Raw genomic sequence first — 17,618 nt, forward strand, 5'->3', positions numbered from 1 at the left:
ATATATATTAATGTAATTAATCTTCTTAAACCAGAAAGGGAGGTAGTTGGGAAGCAAACAGGTGAAAGAGAGAAGATGCTAGAATAGAAGGCAGGTGTGTAAAAGAGGCAGTGCTCTCTCTCTCTATCTCTCTCTTTCTCTTTTACTCTTTCTCTCTCTCTTCTTTACTCCATCCTTCCGTCTCTCTCTTTGACCATTTCCGTATTTTTCTCACTCCGTCTGGACCACAGACACTTTCATGTTGGCCTGCCTTTGAAGCAGCACGAAGGGCATCACGCATGCACACACACACACACACACACACGCGTGTACACACACACACATGCTCGCACACACACACACGCGTGTACACACACACACAGAGGAAACCCACACGTGAACTGGTATTAAACACACTCACAAACAGATTTACATGTTATTCTATTCTCTGGAGGACATGAAGACTATCTGAGAAGAGAGATGAGCTAAAGAGGGGGGAAGGGGGGGGGGTGGAGAAAAAAAGAACAGGTAAAAATAAGAGAGAGAGTAAGAGAAGAGATAGAAAAAAAGAGAAAAAGAGAGAGAGAGAGAGAGAGAACAAACAGCATCCAGACAGGAGTAGTTAACGAGCATGAAAAATACATGAAAGGGTTACTCTCTCTCTCTCTCTCTCTCTCTCTCTCTTTCGCCATCGGATCGGAACGCCTGTGGAATACCAATACCTTTCCTCCTCCTGCTCCTCCTCCTCCTCCCTCTATATCACACACACACACACACACACACACACACACACACACACACATGCACACACACTACCTCTCACTAAACTTGCACAGCCTTCCTTCATTTAGTTCTACATGAAATGCAGACGCTTCTATAGGCATGCTGTCCATTAATGTACCGTTTCTATAGACTTTTTTACACATAAAAAAAAAAAACCTCAGGACTTAAGTTTGTGTGTTTGTTACATTGCATAATAGTGCATCTCGTAATTAAAAAAACGTAATAAAAAAAAAACTTTATTTGATCTATTTTAAGCGTTTTTTTTCTTTTATTGTTCATGATTACGGCTTACAGACAGGGGCACAGCTACATACTTTTTGGGGTGTATGCAAACATAGTATCTGAGCCCCCCGGGGGGAGTTTTAAAATCATCAGGGTTGAGATACGTTTTAAAATCGTCAAGGGGGGAGCAGGGGTTGGTTTGAGATACGTTTTAAAATTGTCAGTGGGGGGGTGGGGGGTGGGTGAGATACATTCTAAAATCATCGGGGGGGGGGGGGGGGGTGCGGAGACACGTTTTAAAATCGTCAAGGAGGGGGGGCGTGGTTGGGTGTTGGTGGAGATACGTTTTAAAATCGTCAGCGGTGAGGGGTGGGGGGTTGGGGTGGGGGGAGGGGGGGGTGGGATGTGGGAGATCAGCTCCCTGTCATTACTTTCAAACCAGCAAGCTGATTGGCCTTTTCTCCGGAGAAGATATTTCTTTGGGGACTTTCATTTGGCGCCCCCTCTAGTGCAGCGCCCCTATGTGTCGCATGCCCCCTTTTTGCCCCACTGCTTAAAGACACTAAAAAACCATTAGGAAATTAGAATATTATATAAGACTAATTGATACTTTTGGCAGGGTGGGCAGTGTGCCAAATCCTGCTGGAAAATGAAATCCTCATTTCCATAAAAGTTGTCAGCAGAGGGGTACATGAGGTGCTGTAAGATTTTTCAGGGGAAAAAAAATTGTGTTTTTGTATGATGTTTTTTACATTGTCATTTTTTTTTTGAGGTAGGGTCACCTGGAATAATTGTCTCAGGGGGATTATTAGATCATTGGACGATATTTTAAAACTATCTAGAGTAAAACGTGCTTTTATGTGGCCGATGAACCCAGATTAGTTTAGGACTAGGGCCAGGATGATGGTAGGATCACTAGGATCACTAGGATCAATATTTAAAAAGGACCAGTGAAAATCATATATATTTTTTTCAATATCTTATAATATACAATATAATATAAATCAGTGTTTTGTTTTAAAAAATAAAGAGCAACATTACAGCATAAATATCCTGAAATATCGTGATATAATTGTAGGTGCATATCATCAATCCCTCAAACTGAAAAGTCTAAAGGTCTGGACCAAACAAGGTAGGTGTGTTGTAGACAACAAATGCATTTGTTGGCTGGCGAAACACACACACACACACACACACACACTCTAACACAGTCTCACATCTACGGTGGGCCCGGTAATGCAGCTCAATGCCAATTTACTCAACAGCGTACAGGGAAAATGACTCTCTTTATGCCCATGAAAATAACTATGATTACCACCAAAAATGACAGTCAGCAGAAGTGAGAGTGTGTGAGTAGTGTGGGTACATGTGTACATGAGCACATTTGTGCATGTACGGGCATTCAAACATATGCAGAGGTGAAAAGTAACTAATTACATTTACTCACATTACTGTAATTGAGTAGATTTTATGAGTCATTTGTCATTTTTAAAGTAGTTTTTAAAATAGGTCATTTTACTTTTACTCAATTACTATTTTTGACACAAGTAATCTACTTCACTACATTGGGAAACTCCCCGTTACTGAGTAAAAAATAAAATGTTGGGGAAAAAAAAACAAAACAAATGGAATAAAAAAAAATTGAGTTTTGTTCTCCATGGCAGCGCAGCTTAACTTCTCCATGTAGTGTTCACAGCGGGAGAGACGCTGTGTAAATCAGCTGTGTAGCCTAGGGTCTGTGCACGCGGCTCATGGGAATCCCTTAAAAAATCATTAACAATCAGTTATAACACTTACGTAGAAATGCCAACAATATAGATGGCTGTGGGTTCACTATTTGGCAAACAACAGGTCTACGTACATTTCTACGTATGTGTTATAACTGATTATTAATGATTTTTAAGGCATTTACAGCCTAATTAGTAACCATTATTAAACTAATTGTAAACCATTTATAAACCATTTATAGAGGTAGTCTTATTTTAAAGTGATACCGATATAGAAACACCAAATGGTATCACCATTAGCAGCATTAACTTCTAGTGTAACATGGGCTCCAACTGGCTGGTCCAGCAGACTAAGGTGCTACCACTGTTTTAGGGAGATCGCTGGTTCGAATCCTGTTCATGCATCTTGCCATCAGCTGCCTGAGAGTCCTGAGAGAGCACAATTGGTTTTACTCTCTCTCCGGGTGGGTACAGTAGATGACGCTTTATCCCTTTATCAATTTTAGAGTGATGTGGATCAGCACAAGGCTGCGTCTGTGAGCTGCTGTATCAGAACGGAGCCGTCGAAATTGTGCAAAGCGTGAGAATCATTTACATTCACATCATCTAATAAATGGAGATGAGTCCTAAGCCCCCTACTAAACCCCTACTCCAACAATCATACCCCATGCTTCTTCCTAATCTCCAAATCCCACACTATTATTCAAATCCGCGCCATAAAACAAGCATTTTATTCACACAGATACGCCAAAAAGGCCACGCTGATCTCGACACATAATAGGGCTTAATGCTCCGGTATATGATGTGGTGTCTTTATCACAGGGTGATGCGGAGTCTGGAAAAAGGCTGCGAGCTGATTGAACAGAATGAGTGATGAAGCGAGGCTGTCAAACCTCACTATTGCTATAAAAATATCAAACATCCCCATCTGACTCAACTCAACTCTTCCTCCTGTAAACGTATTCTGAGCTGCCAAGTCTAAAAAAAGAGAACTTTTGCTCCCTGATCTCGGAGAGAGGTGAGAGAGAGAGAGAAAGAGAGAGAGAGAGAGAGGAAGAGAGAGAGAGGCAGTGATGTAACCTGGAGGTGGATGGTGAAAGCACCTCAGTTATTTCTTTTTTTCATATCTCTCTGAAAACCACATCTTTGTGCTGATCAGATAGACATGTGTGTGTGTGAGTGTGCGCGCATGTTTTAGTACCTTTGTGAGGACCGGTTTCAAAATCTATCATTTGCGAGGACATTTTGGTGGATTTTTTTTTTTTAAACTTAGATTTTAGTTAGAAAATCGTATTGATCAGAAATGTCTGAAATGATTTATGTTATTTATGTTAGGATGAACAGTCCTTATAAGGATAACCAAACAAAGAGTATGTGCATATCGTCGCTGTCCTATAAAAAAAAAAAAAACTAAATGATTTTTAGTTTACTACATAATTTGAACAGACAATCTGTCTCTTACACTGTGCCAAAATTTCTTGATGAACGGACCAATAGAAACACTTCAAAATGACCTGAATTAAACTCTTTTTATATTGACTTCCATTGAAAGTTTGCAAGGTTTTTTCTCTCTCCTGTAAAGTTGCTGATTGGAGATAAGTGCTTTTTATTGGACAGCGACTGTATGCACAATATGTGCGTAACATATAGAACATATATACATACACACTGGGGTGTGTATGTTTTCTCCTGGGCAGTCAGGGAAAGACTATACTGTGCGTGTGTGTTTGTGTGTGTGTGTATATTTTTGTACCTTTGTGAGGACCTCACAAGCGTAGTAGTATGTCGTGTCTGCTCATTTCTGAGGACCATTTGGTTGATTTTCACCACTTTGAATTTAAAAATCTAAAAGAATTAAATGATTTACTTTGGGTCATTGAGAATAACATGTATGTGTGTATGTACACAGGTGCACATTTTCTGTGGAATCGGGGGAAGGACTACAGAGTTGGTGTATGCATGTTTTGATACCTTTGTGAGGACAAGCATAGTAGTATGTAAAAAATGGTCATTTGTGAGGACATGTTGGTGATCGTCACTACATTGAAGTAGGGGTAGTATATGGACGGTCCTCACAATGGTAGCGAAACCAATATCTGTGTGTGTGTGTGTGTGTGTGTGTGTATGTGCAGAGGTGCATACTGTATATGCGTGTGTGTGTAACATATAGAACATATACTAGATTCTGTATGTTTTTTTTTTTTTTTTTTTTGCTGTGCAGTCAAGGTAGGGATACAGTTTGTGTGTGTGTGTGTGTGTGTGTGTGTGTGTGTATGAGACACTTTAAAGTGTCTGTGTGTGTTCAGGACAGTAATAGACACACACACACACACACACACACACACACACACACACACACTTCTAGCTCAGCGACAGCATGTTTGATGTCAGTTGCATCAGGCTGAGGCAGATGGAGGTTCTTGTGCCTTTATCATTATTATTCCTGTAATCACAGGCTGCCACTTGATTGACAGCTGCAGGTTTGTGCGCACACACACACACACACACACACACACACACACACATCTTCATAAAGCTATAAAAGCTTGCACCTGACTGTAATATGCTGGGTTTTTGTGCAAGTATTGCCTGCACTCTGATATTTAATAATGGCCGTATTACTGTTCCAATTCTGCTGTACTGTAGATATTGTACTGTAGGTTCTGGCAGGGCTGCAGAAACCTGGTTGGTTAACAGGAAGTATGATGGGGGGCTCTGCAACACAACAGTAATGCCATGCAATATGTAATTCTGCGCTCCTTATGAGCTCGGATGTCAGAATTTCCAAGTTTCTAAGTTCCAAGTCGTAGAATTTTTAACTGGAATGCTTCTACCACAATAGGAAATGCAATATATGACATATATGTCCCTATACAGAGGTTGTTTTTTGGATACAATCCGGGTTAGCACCCGAACATCTCTCCCTTTCAGACAGTTTCCTCTTACAGCGTCCACAGTTAATCCTGTTGGATGTGGTTGGTCCTTCTTGGTGGTATGCTGACATTACCCCCCATGGATACCGTGGCTCTTGATACATCACAAAGACTTGCTGTCTTGGTCACAGATGCCAAGATCCAGCAAGAGGTAAAGTTTAGATTCATTAAGAGTTCAGAAATCAATATTTGGTGGAATAACCCTGGTTTTCATGCATCTTAGCATCATGTTCTCCTCCACCAGTCTTACACACTGCTTTTGGATAACTTTATGCTGCTTTACTCCTGGTGCAAAAATTTTATCAGTTCAGCTTGCTTCCTCTTTGTTATATTCCAGAGGTTTTTAATTTGGTAAAATCAAATAAACTCATCTTTTTAAGTTGTCTCTTATTTTTTTACAGAGCTGTATATATCAACTATACTTTTATATAACGGTTCCTAATTTTTTTTAACAGAAAACACAACAGAGAGTACACACACACACACACACACACACACTCTCTCTTCTCCCGGTGAGAGGAGAAATGAAGGAGAGTGTATTTGATGGATCTATTTGCACAGCTAAACGAGCTTCACCGCATTCTCACCAAGCATTCTCTCTCACTCTCTCTTTTCCTCCCTCTTTAACTCTGTCCTTTCTTCTCTCTCTCTCTTTTCTAATGTCTCTCTGTCTCTCTCTCTCTCCCCTCCCTCAGTCTTTTAATTGAATATTAATAATGAACATCAGGGTTTCATTAGCCAATTACACATCGATAGGGGAATGCATGTGCCTGTGTGTGTGTGTGTGTGTGTGTGGTGTGTGTGTGTGTGTGTGTGTGTGTGTGTGTTAATGGGGGTAAAGGAATGCCTCCGTGACGGGGGTGATATTCAGAACAATGTTTCCCACTAATAGCCCATTCTGAGCTGCTCTGGATGGCTGAAAAATCTCATTATAACACGCAAAACACACACACACACACACACACACACACTTGTGCACACACTCTGCACACACACACACACACACACACACACACATGCATGCACACAAATAACAAACACACACCACATGAGGAGCGAAAGAGCCTGAAGCAGTGGAGCTGTTCCATTTTTAGTCACCATTCCCATCAGATTCAGATTTCAAGACGGAGAGAGGGAGAGATGGCAAAAGAGAGAGAGAGAGAGAGAGTGAGAGAGAGAGAGAGAGAGAGAAAGAAAGAGAGAGAGAGAGAGAAAGAGACAGAAAGAGAGAGAGAGTGAGAGAGAAATCAATTCTGGATAAAATTCTACAGGGCATCAGGTCTAGCTAAGCTAAGCTAAAGCTGCGCAGAGGGAAGCTAAAGGACGAAATGTCACATAGTGAGAGAATCACTGATAAAATATATGGAAAACAACCATAAAGAAAATATATATATTATAAAATAAGAAACAAAAATGCATTATAAGCTGTTCATAGAGCTACAGAAACCATATATGTACAGTTTCACAGTACATAAACAAGCACAATGAATGAAATGGGTTGGATGCAATCGTATAAAGCATGCCGCTGTTGTGCCGAATTCAGCACCCCCGCCGAATTCAGCACCCCCTTTTCTAAACTTATTTCTAAGCAAAGTTAGAGTGCTTTTATCAAGAGGACGGTGCGTACGTGCTGTTGAGAGGGTGCTTTTCATGGCGGGGGTGCAGATTTCGGCACTACTACGTTGCTGAATTCAGCACCCCCGCCGAATTCTGCACCCCCTTTTCTAAGCGTATTTCTAAGCAAAGTTAGAGTGCTTTTATCAAGAAGACGCACTGCGTACGCGCTGCCGAGAGGGGGTGCTTTTCATGGCGGGGGTGCAGATTTCGGCATTACTATATTGCCGAATTCAGCACCTCTGCCAGTAAAAGCACCCCCTTTTCTAAACGTATTTCTAAGCAAAGTTAGAGTGCTTTTATCAAGAGGACGGTGCGTATGCGCTGCCGAGAGGGGGCGCATGGCGGGGGTGCAGATTTTGGCACTACTACGTTGCTGAATTCAGCATCCCTGCCAGGTAAAGCACCCCCTCTCAGGAAAGGCTGCAGGTGACATGACCTTTTTTTCCCCATTATTTCTTAGTAATGAGTCAGCGTAGCTTCGAACAGCATTTTGGGTAATTTTTGTTTCTAAAAAAAAAGTTAAAGCCAACCATAAAGAAAAGAAAAAATAAGAAAGAAATGCATTATAAGCTGTTTAGAGCTACAGAAAACACAAACAATTTTAGTTGTAAAGAAAGCTAATGTTAAACTTGGGTGTAGTTGGCATTTGGATTAATTAAGAAGTGGATGCTGTGGTATACTCCAGATGGTTCCTATGGTATTACATGTGGTTACTACAGTGTTGTTAAGTGGTTGCTATGGTATCCCAGGTCTCCATATGCAATGATATAGCTTATCGAGGCCCTTATAATGTGTTTTCTAGGTGGTTGCTGTGGTGCTACGGGGTGGTTTCTTAACTGTTGCTATGGTGTCCCAAATGGAGGCTTAAGATTATTGCTAAGGTCATATTTGTGCCACAGTTTGCTCGTTATTATTATTTTTATTGCATTTGTGTTATAATATAATAAGAGTTAAAAAAAAATCCTAATGGAGTTGAAACAGTTTTATGGCAAAAAAAAAAAAAGAAACAACTATTTAGTTAATTATGTTGTGATTTGCGATCTTTAATTAATTAATTTATATATATATATATATATATATATATATATATATATATATATATATATATACATACATATTTGTCTTACATTTATATTGTTTGTTTATTGTGTAAAGTAAACTTCATGTAGACTAAATTTGAGCCCAGCTTTTTAACTCAGCTGTTAACAGATCTCATTCTCATGGGTTTACATTATTATGTGCTAAATAGCTTATTGTTGTGAGTCACAAACACATATTTATATTAAGTACCAGCGTAGTTGTTGATTGCAAGGAATTCTGCATATATAACTCCACAAATACAGCACTTTGCACTGTTTCTGTATAATGTGACATGCGTGACATCTAAAATAGACCCCTAATGTGTTATATTGCGCTTCTAGAGCAGGATACTGCAGCAGTGCTACGTGGTGTAGATGTCCGGTGTGAAGAAATGCGTGGATTAATATAGGGGTGTATTGCTTGTGGCATTGCTTCCGTGTTTACTGCTTCTGGTGTGAAATGGGCTTTTGATATTAGGTGGGAATTGAGAATGACTAAACTTGGAAAAGAGACTGAGGGAAAATCCCACTTGTAACTTTAATTATTTGGATTTCTTTAGTGTGTGGGGTGTGTGTGTGTGTGTGTGTGTGTGTAAACATTAGCTTAAGTCATGCAGATCAATTACACATTTCCATTTGTCTATTTTCTGAGCGAATGATTGCTGTTTGCTGTTGTTTTTCTATTTTACTTTCAATAAAAACACTCATACATTGAGGAACAGCAGCAGGAGCTCCTCAGATAAAGTGCTGTTCTTCTCATTTCTCTCCAGGCAAGAGGAAGTGAACTCTCCGCAGTGCTGCCGGCTTGGCAATAATGTCCAGCAATGCTGCCTTGAGGACATCAGTTAGGTGTACATACATACGTAATATATAAAATGAAGGCTTTGATTACTAGTGGGTTTACTTTATCCCACAAAATATAAGAAATCACTACTTTCCAAGTTGTGGATCGATTGTTCAATTCCATTTGTCGCTTTTCTAAGTGAATAACTGCTGTTTGCTGTTGTTTTTCTATTTTACTTTTGATAAAAACATCGTAAGGAACAGCAGCAGGAGCTCCTCAGACAAAGTGCTGTTCTCATGCCTTGAGGTCATCAAATGACACTTTAAACACTGTGGTTACGATAAAGTACTGCTGTGTGGTATGACAAAAATGTAAATCCCAGTATTTTTCAAGATTCTGACAGTTCCCACAAAATATATAAAGAAATCACTTTTTTTACAAGCTGTGGATTGATCGCTAAATTCCATCGGTCTCTTTTCTGAGTGAATCATTTTGTTGGCTTCATTATGTTTGCTGTTGCTTTTCTATTTTACTTTAGATAAAAAAAATAACACTCATACAGTAAGGGAACAGCAGTAGGAGCTCTTCAGATAAAGTGCTGTTCTCATTTCTCAGGGCCTTTGACTTCACAGAGCTGAGCTACCATTACTCCAGTGTATTAGCTTGTTATGCTAGCTGTATAGCGTTAGCTAGCATTAGCTGTATCTGCTTCTTTGGTGGTGCTGCTCTTCATGGCGGTCTGCTGTAGCGCCTCTAGTGGTATGGCGGTATGTGAAAAATGCATATTAATAATACTAATACTAACAGGATCTATTCTATTTAAGTTACTTTCTTACTTAATTACTGATGCAGACTTAGCTCCAGTATGGTCCAGGCCTGTGGCCCGTGCATTTTACGTTATCAAATATGGACAAAAATTCTGCTGAAAAGGTTAAATATGAAGCTCAGCGCGCTTCAGGCGAGCCAGAGGAAAGCGCTAAAAGGACGAGTCTGCATCCTCATTATTTGCTAAATTATGTTATGATTAAATGCAAGTGGGTCAATTGAGGAAGATAAATTACTCACTCTGTTGACATTGGGCACAATTCCTCAAGATGTCTCATTTGCAAGCAACTGCCTTGAGGGCAGCTCTGACATACATATTTTCTCGCACACACACATACAAAAAAAAAAAAATCCTTTTTAAAGTCCTTTGTTCTAATTTCAAGGAAATGTTGTTAAGTTCGATAGCTCAAAAGCAGCTTTGTGGGTTACTTTTGTAACTTCGAGTCACAAACAGACAGTTTTTGTTTCATCGTTTCTTTGTTTTACTTTGCTGCTCTGAGAACAACAGAGGGAGAAAGTGAGGCAGAGGCAGAGGTGGTGGATGGCGGGGGATGGGGGGGTGTTCAGTAGGGGTGGGGGGTGCAGAAAGGTCTTTGAAAGTGATTAGTCAGTTAATACGCACATCTGTGCTGAGCTAGACTTGGCTTTGAGCCCTGTGTCTAAAGCCTGGTGTCTACTGTAATGTTGCATTTCATTACTGCTTCCTTTAAAACCCTCATTAATAATTTCTTGTTTGCACAACATGATTTCATGATTTGAGCCCATCGCTAAAAGTTTTTTGTAGATCGCTTTAAAAAAAAAAAAAAAAAACTCTACTTGGAGGCAAATCGCTTGGTGGTCACTTGGCAGTCAATTGGTCATGTAGAGTGAACTGCTGAAACTGAGTGATCTAGCAGGTTTAATATCTGGATCAGTCGGTGACAGTGAGCCAAGAGCAGTGTTTACCCACAGCCAATGGGATCATGTAGTGAGAGAACCACATGATCAACTATGATGAGTCTGTGATTTCCGATAAAGGAAAATGTAGAGTGAGAGCCATAAAAACTGAAAGACTCGTGGTTACAGTATATAGCATAACCAGTCATGTAGTTTGAACAGAGCAATGACCTGACCACTCAGAAAAGTTGTGTAGTATTTTGAACCAAGGATTCAAGGATTCAATAAGACTTATCATGTGGTACATACTTGTAATCCATTGGTCCAGTTCCATTCAAAGAGTAATTATTATATATATATATAAAAAACAATATTAGCCCGTTTTTTCAGTCGCTAACCATTTTTGTTGTAGATCACTCTAAAAACCTCTGCTTGGCTGGCAGAGCCATCACTGAGTAATCTAGCAGGTTTAATATCTGAACCAGTCGGTGACTGTGAGCCAAGAGCAGTGTTTACCCACAGCCAATGGGATCATGTAGTGAGAGAACCATGTGACTGTCACAGCTTAGCCCATGTCTGCCTTGTGTTTCTCCCTCATTTGGTCTCTTGTGCTCCTGCCCCTCTGTTTACCTGTCATGTTTCCCAGCCATGTGCTTCTGTTGTGTTTTGGTCCTGTCTCCGCCCTAGCCCCACCCTGTCATCAGTGATTTGTAACCCCGCCCCCTCTTGATTGATCCTCAGGTGTTTCCAGTTTCTTGTTCCCTCCTCATGTATATAAGCCCCTGTGTTTCAAGCCCTCTTTGTCTAGTCTTTTGTTAGTTTGTTTGACCGTGTTCGTTAATCTTTCCAGATCGTGTTTAAATGTTTTGTTTAGCCTCAGACCTGTTGTGTTGTTTGTCCTCAGTGTCTCAGGTTTGCTTTATTTAGTTTGTTTCTTTGTTTGCTTAGTTTGCTTGTTTGGTTCAGTATTTTAGTTTATCCTCTGTTTCATAGTGTTTTGTTTTAGTTACCTTTTCTTTTTATACTCCCTAGTGTTCCTTTTTTTGTTAGTTTAAATATGGATGATAAAAAAGACTTGCACTTGCATCCTGCCTCCTCCTCCTTGTTACAGTGACCAACCAGCGTTTAACCAGCGTTGTCCATTTTTAATGGACACCCAATCATTTTAAATATGCCTGGATTACATTTTCCGATCTTGACTAAACAGCTTGTGAAATCTTTAAAAAAAAAGTTGTTTCATCTATCCGGAAAATCAGATGAAGTAATGTCTGATAATGATGCTCTGAGGACACCTTATGGCGCTCTAAAGACTGCGGTTAAAACAATGACTCTACCTGAAACATTAAAATATGCCTGGATCATGTTTTCCGATCCTGAGTAATCAGCTTGATGTATCTATCCCTAAAATTGTGTTTTTTTGTTTTATCCGTAAAAATCACATGGTGGTTAAAACAACAACATAACCACATTTTTTTTTCTATCCTGAGTAACAAGCTTGTGGTATCTTTTCCAAAAAGTGTATTTTAGATAGATAGATTTACTTTTTAGATAGATAGATAAATAGATAGTTTATATTTTATTTTATCCGTAAAAAATAAATGAAGCAATGTCTGGTAATGATGCTTTAAGGGCTGGGTTTATTGGCTACCTGACACATTAAAATATGCCTGGATCTTATTTTCCGATCCCGAATGATCTGACTTTGGGATCTTTTCCAAAAATATATATATTTTTAAATCTGTAATAATTAGATTCAGCGTGAAAGAGATTTCACTCTGTGAGATATCAAATCAACCTGTCACCACCTGCTGATTTACACTCGAGCAGATCATACTGAGGTTCTGAAAGTTACTAAAAGAATAAATATATTAATAAAAAGTTTTTAAAGTTCAGCTACAAAAAGAAAAACAGCTGAGCATGATAGAGAGAATAAAGTGAGAGAGACAGGAAAGATAAAAAAGTAATGAAAAGGGGATTGAAGGTCTGTCTCAGTTCCCACATTTTATTTTCTTGGTTCCTTTTTTATTTATATATTTTTGTTCCCTTAATAAATAAAATCAAACGAAGCCCTTGAAAGGACATGGTGTTTTTTTTTTTTTTTTTTTTTTTTTTTTACGTAAAAAGTGGTGAGCACCACATACTAAGTGGTGAGCACCACATACTAAGTGTTAAGCACATAACATTAGCTAAAACATCCACCATTGAAATAAAGTAGTAAACATCAGCTAACCTAGCTAACGTGCTCACCACTTAGTATGTGGTGCTCACCACACTCTAAAAAACAGAGGTACGATATGAGTACTTTTTTGTACTCGAAGGTACATTCTTTATAATTGTACCCTCAAAGGTACAATATTGGTCTTTACAGGGTCAGATTTGTTCCCTCTGAAGTACAAAGTCATTTCTAACAGCAATAAGTACAAATTTGTACCATTTAACCTGCAGCCAAAGGGTACATTCAGTATTCTGCATCACTGTACTAATGAACAGTATATATTTAAATAGCACATTTTTTTTTTGAAAGCCAGACAATTTTGGATCATCAAGTTTTTGAGCCATATTTAGTTGATGATAACGTTTATAATCTTTATGATCTTTACTGCCACAAAAACCATGGGTATAAAAAAGGACTTTCACTGAAAGGTACTTTTTTGTACCTCAATATAAGGTACAGCCCCAGCGACAAGCTTTGTACTCTTTTAAGTACAAATCTGTACTTATATTTCTTAGAGTGCACTTTGTATGTGTAAAAAATATATAATTTTCCTTCAGAAGGTTCCGTAAAAATCATAAATTAAAAATTACTTTTTAGACTTTAGCTAAAAAAAGCAATAAGATGACTACAACAGAAAGCTGAGCATGATAGAGAGAATAAAGTAAGAAAGACAGGAAAGATAAAAAAGGAATAAAAAGGGGATTGAAGGTCCGTCTCAGCTCTCAGCTCTTTTTTTTAGCTTCTTTTTTCTTGGGAGACTGAGGGTTTGTGGTGCATAAACAATATACAAAATAATAATAATAATAATAATAATAATAATAATAATAATAAAATAAAAATAAATAAATAAATAAATAATAATAATAATAATAATAGTGTGATTAATCACAGTTAATTTATGGGGGCAAACATTGTTTTTTTTGTTTGTTTTTGTTACCTTAATAAATGAAATCAAACGAAGCCCCTGAAGGGACATGGTGTTTTTTTACGTAAAAAGTGGTGAGCACCAGATAGTAAGTGGTGAGCACCACATACTAAGTGGTGAGCATATAACATTAGCTAAAACATTCGCCAAACACTCTGGTGCTCACCACTTAGTATGTGATGCTCACCACTTAGTATGTGGTGCTCACCACTTTGTACGTGTAAAAAAATATAATTTTCCTTCAGGGGCTTCGTTTGATTTTATTTATTAAGGGAACAAAAAAAAAAATGTTTTTAGACTTTTGCTAAAAAAATCAGTAAGACAACTACAGACAGAGGATTGAAGGTCCGTCTCAGTTCTCAGCTCTTTTTTTTAGCTTCTTTTTTTTTTGAAGAGACTGAGGGCTGAATTTATAATCCTGAAAAAATCCTGGAACAAAATAATAAAAATAATAAAAAAAAAAAGAATTTAAAAAGAGAATTAAATAAATAAGTGAATAAATAAATAAGTAAATAGAATAGAGTGTTGAAAACAACCACAGCAGCAGACTGAGGATTAGCGTGTTCTGTCGCTAATGACGGCCGATAATGAGAGAGATGAAGCGTCTGTCACACTAAATAACACAATAATCCATGTTTTCGCTTCTGCTGCTGAGATCTATGCGCTCGCATATATCCCCCCCCCCCCCCCCCCCCCCGACTATTAATGAGCGGAATCACCTCGAAAAAACACACTAAACAAACTGAACTATCAAGGAGCAATGAGGGAGGACAGAATTATAGAGAGAGTGAGAAAAAAGAAAGAGAGGGAGAGAGCACCACTCACTCATTTATTTTCTTTTCTTTACGTTTTTATATTAAATGTATTTTTTAATGCATCATGAACTACTTTCATTAGTAGCGAAAGGAAACATCAAAATGATGCATTAAAAAATACATTTAATATAAAAGAAATAAAATAAATGACGAAGTAGTGAGTGGTGCTCTCTCCCACCATGTCCCTGAAGTGACATGGCGTTTTTTTTTTTGTTTTTTTTTTTTACTTAAAAAGTGGTGAGCACCAGATAGTAAGTGGTGAGCACCAGATAGTAAGTGGTGATCACCACATGCTAAGTGGTGAGCACATAACATTAGCTAAAACATTCCCCATTGAAATAAAGTAGTTAACATCAGCTAACCGAGCTAACTTGCTCAACACTTAATATGTGGTGCTCACCACTTACTCTCTGGTGCTTACTGCTTAATATGTGATGGTCACCACTTAGTATGTGGTGCTCACCCCTTTTTACATGTAAAAAAATACCATTTCCCTTTAGAGGCTCTGTAAAATCAACATTTAAAAAGTGCTTTTTATATTTATTCAGGTTATATTGATCTAATATTAAAGTTAGTTTGATAATCAAAAAAATGTAAATATTTAAAAAAAAAAACATACGAAATCTGTAAAGGGGAAAATATATTTTTATACCACTGTATATTTCATATATGACCATCTCATATATGTACGTATATTACATTGCCATAAGGGGTTACCAGTCTGTGCTAGCTGCGCTAGGCTACATACATTCCCCATTGAAATAAAGTAGTCAACATAAGCAAACCCAGCTAACATGCTCACCACTTAGTATGTGGTGCTCACCACTTTCTCTCTGGTGCTCACCACTTAGTATGTGATGGTCACCACTTAGTATGTGGAGCTCACCACTTTTTACATATAAAAAATATAATTTTCCCTCAGGGGCTTCGTAAAATCATTATTTAAAAATGACTTTTTTATATTTACTCAGGTTCTATTTGTCTAATATTAACGTTAGTTTGATAATCTGAAAAGTATGAGAAATGCAAAATATTGTGAACATAAATATACTGTAATATACGTTTCATATATGACAATCTCATATACGTTATGCACGTATATTACATTCCTGTAAGGGTTAACAGTCTGCGCTAGCTGCGCTAGGCTACAGAGCTCAGAGCCGAGCTCGACTCTGACACTTCATCCTGACTCTTCTGAAAAGCAGCTCAGGATGTGGAGTGAAAATGAGAAACCCGGCAGCAGCAGAGAGAGAGAGAGAGAGAGAGAGAGAGAGAGAGAGAGAGAGAGAGACGGAGCGAGAAAAGAGAAATGGATGAAGAAAAGGAGAGGAGAGAGCGGGCGAGACAGGACCGAAGCCCGGCTACTTTTAAATGTTTTATGAGTCGACGGAACAGCGACGATAAATGACACTGACAACCACACTGCACTCAGAACGAGAGAGAGAGAGAGAGAGAGAGAGAGAGAGAGACGTAAAGAGGACACTCTAACAGTCTATGCCCCTCATTACTTTCCATAAAGTTTTCAGCCATAAGCTGGAGTGAGATAACAGAGGAGTATGCCCTTTAATCAATTAGTTCATTTCAGTACAGGAAGTGTGTGTATGTGTGTGTGTTTAAGGCAGTGTGTGTGTGTGTTTAAGGGTGTGTGTGTGTGTGTGTGTGTGTGTGAATTCTTACTGAACAGTGCTTTCAACAATGTGTTTATTCATAAACCAGAATTATGTAGCATTTTTACCTTCAAATAATAATATCTTTAAAATTTCTGCAGTGTTTCCATTATGTTTTTTTTATATATATTATATTATAAATTAGTTCCGCTGATGCTTCAGAAGTTTATTAAACATTTTACGTATCACTTTGCAGAGGACCTTTAATTTGAAATTGATGGATGGATACATGACAGACACATGAGGAACAGCTTGCAATGATGCTAACTGCACTATGTATCTCTGGTAAAGCAGACAGGGAAACACTTTATACTGAGTAACGCTATGTAACGCAGTATCACTGTGCTATGCTGTGTAATGCTACATAGGTATTTGTATAAATTCATGTAATATTACCTTGCTGACTCATTCCACATTCTTTCACTATATCCATTATTTTTTTACTTATATATCTCTCTCAGCTTGTCCAGAAATGCATGTGTAAAGCGTGTCCTTTAGCTTGCATTTTTTATTTCAGGAGACAGTATCATATTCAATGGCCATTTTCAAGACCTGTGGGATATGCATGTGAAGAACCCTATACTATACAATCAGTATTTTCTAAATGTTGAATTAGGATTGTTTCTGGTTGGTTCTGCTGCTCGACTTGGTGGTCAAAGGGTGATTATTTTAGGTGATATATGTGATATATTTTTAAATACATGTTTTTAAAAACGCAGATTTTGGATTTTTTGGCATGTACACTGTATGGCCAATAATATGAGTTATATTCATATATTATATTATATATAACACAGGATTACATGATCCTAAGAACGAAAGATATAGGTACAGGACTAGAGATTTTACTGTACATATATGATATATCAAGTATGTGATATAGTAAGTATGTAATGTAAGAGAGAGATTTTAATACTAAATTAAATATTAATGTAATATATATTAATATAGTATATTTAATTTAATAAAAAATCATTAAAAAATAATATATTTGTCTTCTATTATTTTTTATGTTTATGTTTATGTATTTTTTTATTAATCTAATTATTTATCTCTTAATTGGACAGCTTTAAATTTTAGCATGTCCATTTATCCTTTTATTTTGATTTAGTCTAATTATTCTTGAATTAATTTTAAGTTTTTGTTTTTTAATGATTTTGCCAATTCAATT

General features: G+C 37.8%; 1 protein-coding gene across 1 annotated transcript in view; it reads right to left on the bottom strand.

Annotated features, from left to right (window-relative positions):
* The window catches only part of plxna2 (plexin A2), a 410,426-nt gene that overhangs the window by 45,817 nt on the left and 346,991 nt on the right, over positions 1-17,618 (bottom strand). The window lies entirely within an intron of this gene.

The sequence above is a fragment of the Astyanax mexicanus genome, chromosome 13, assembly GCF_023375975.1.
Source record: "Astyanax mexicanus isolate ESR-SI-001 chromosome 13, AstMex3_surface, whole genome shotgun sequence".
NCBI classification, from domain to species: domain Eukaryota; kingdom Metazoa; phylum Chordata; class Actinopteri; order Characiformes; family Acestrorhamphidae; genus Astyanax; species Astyanax mexicanus.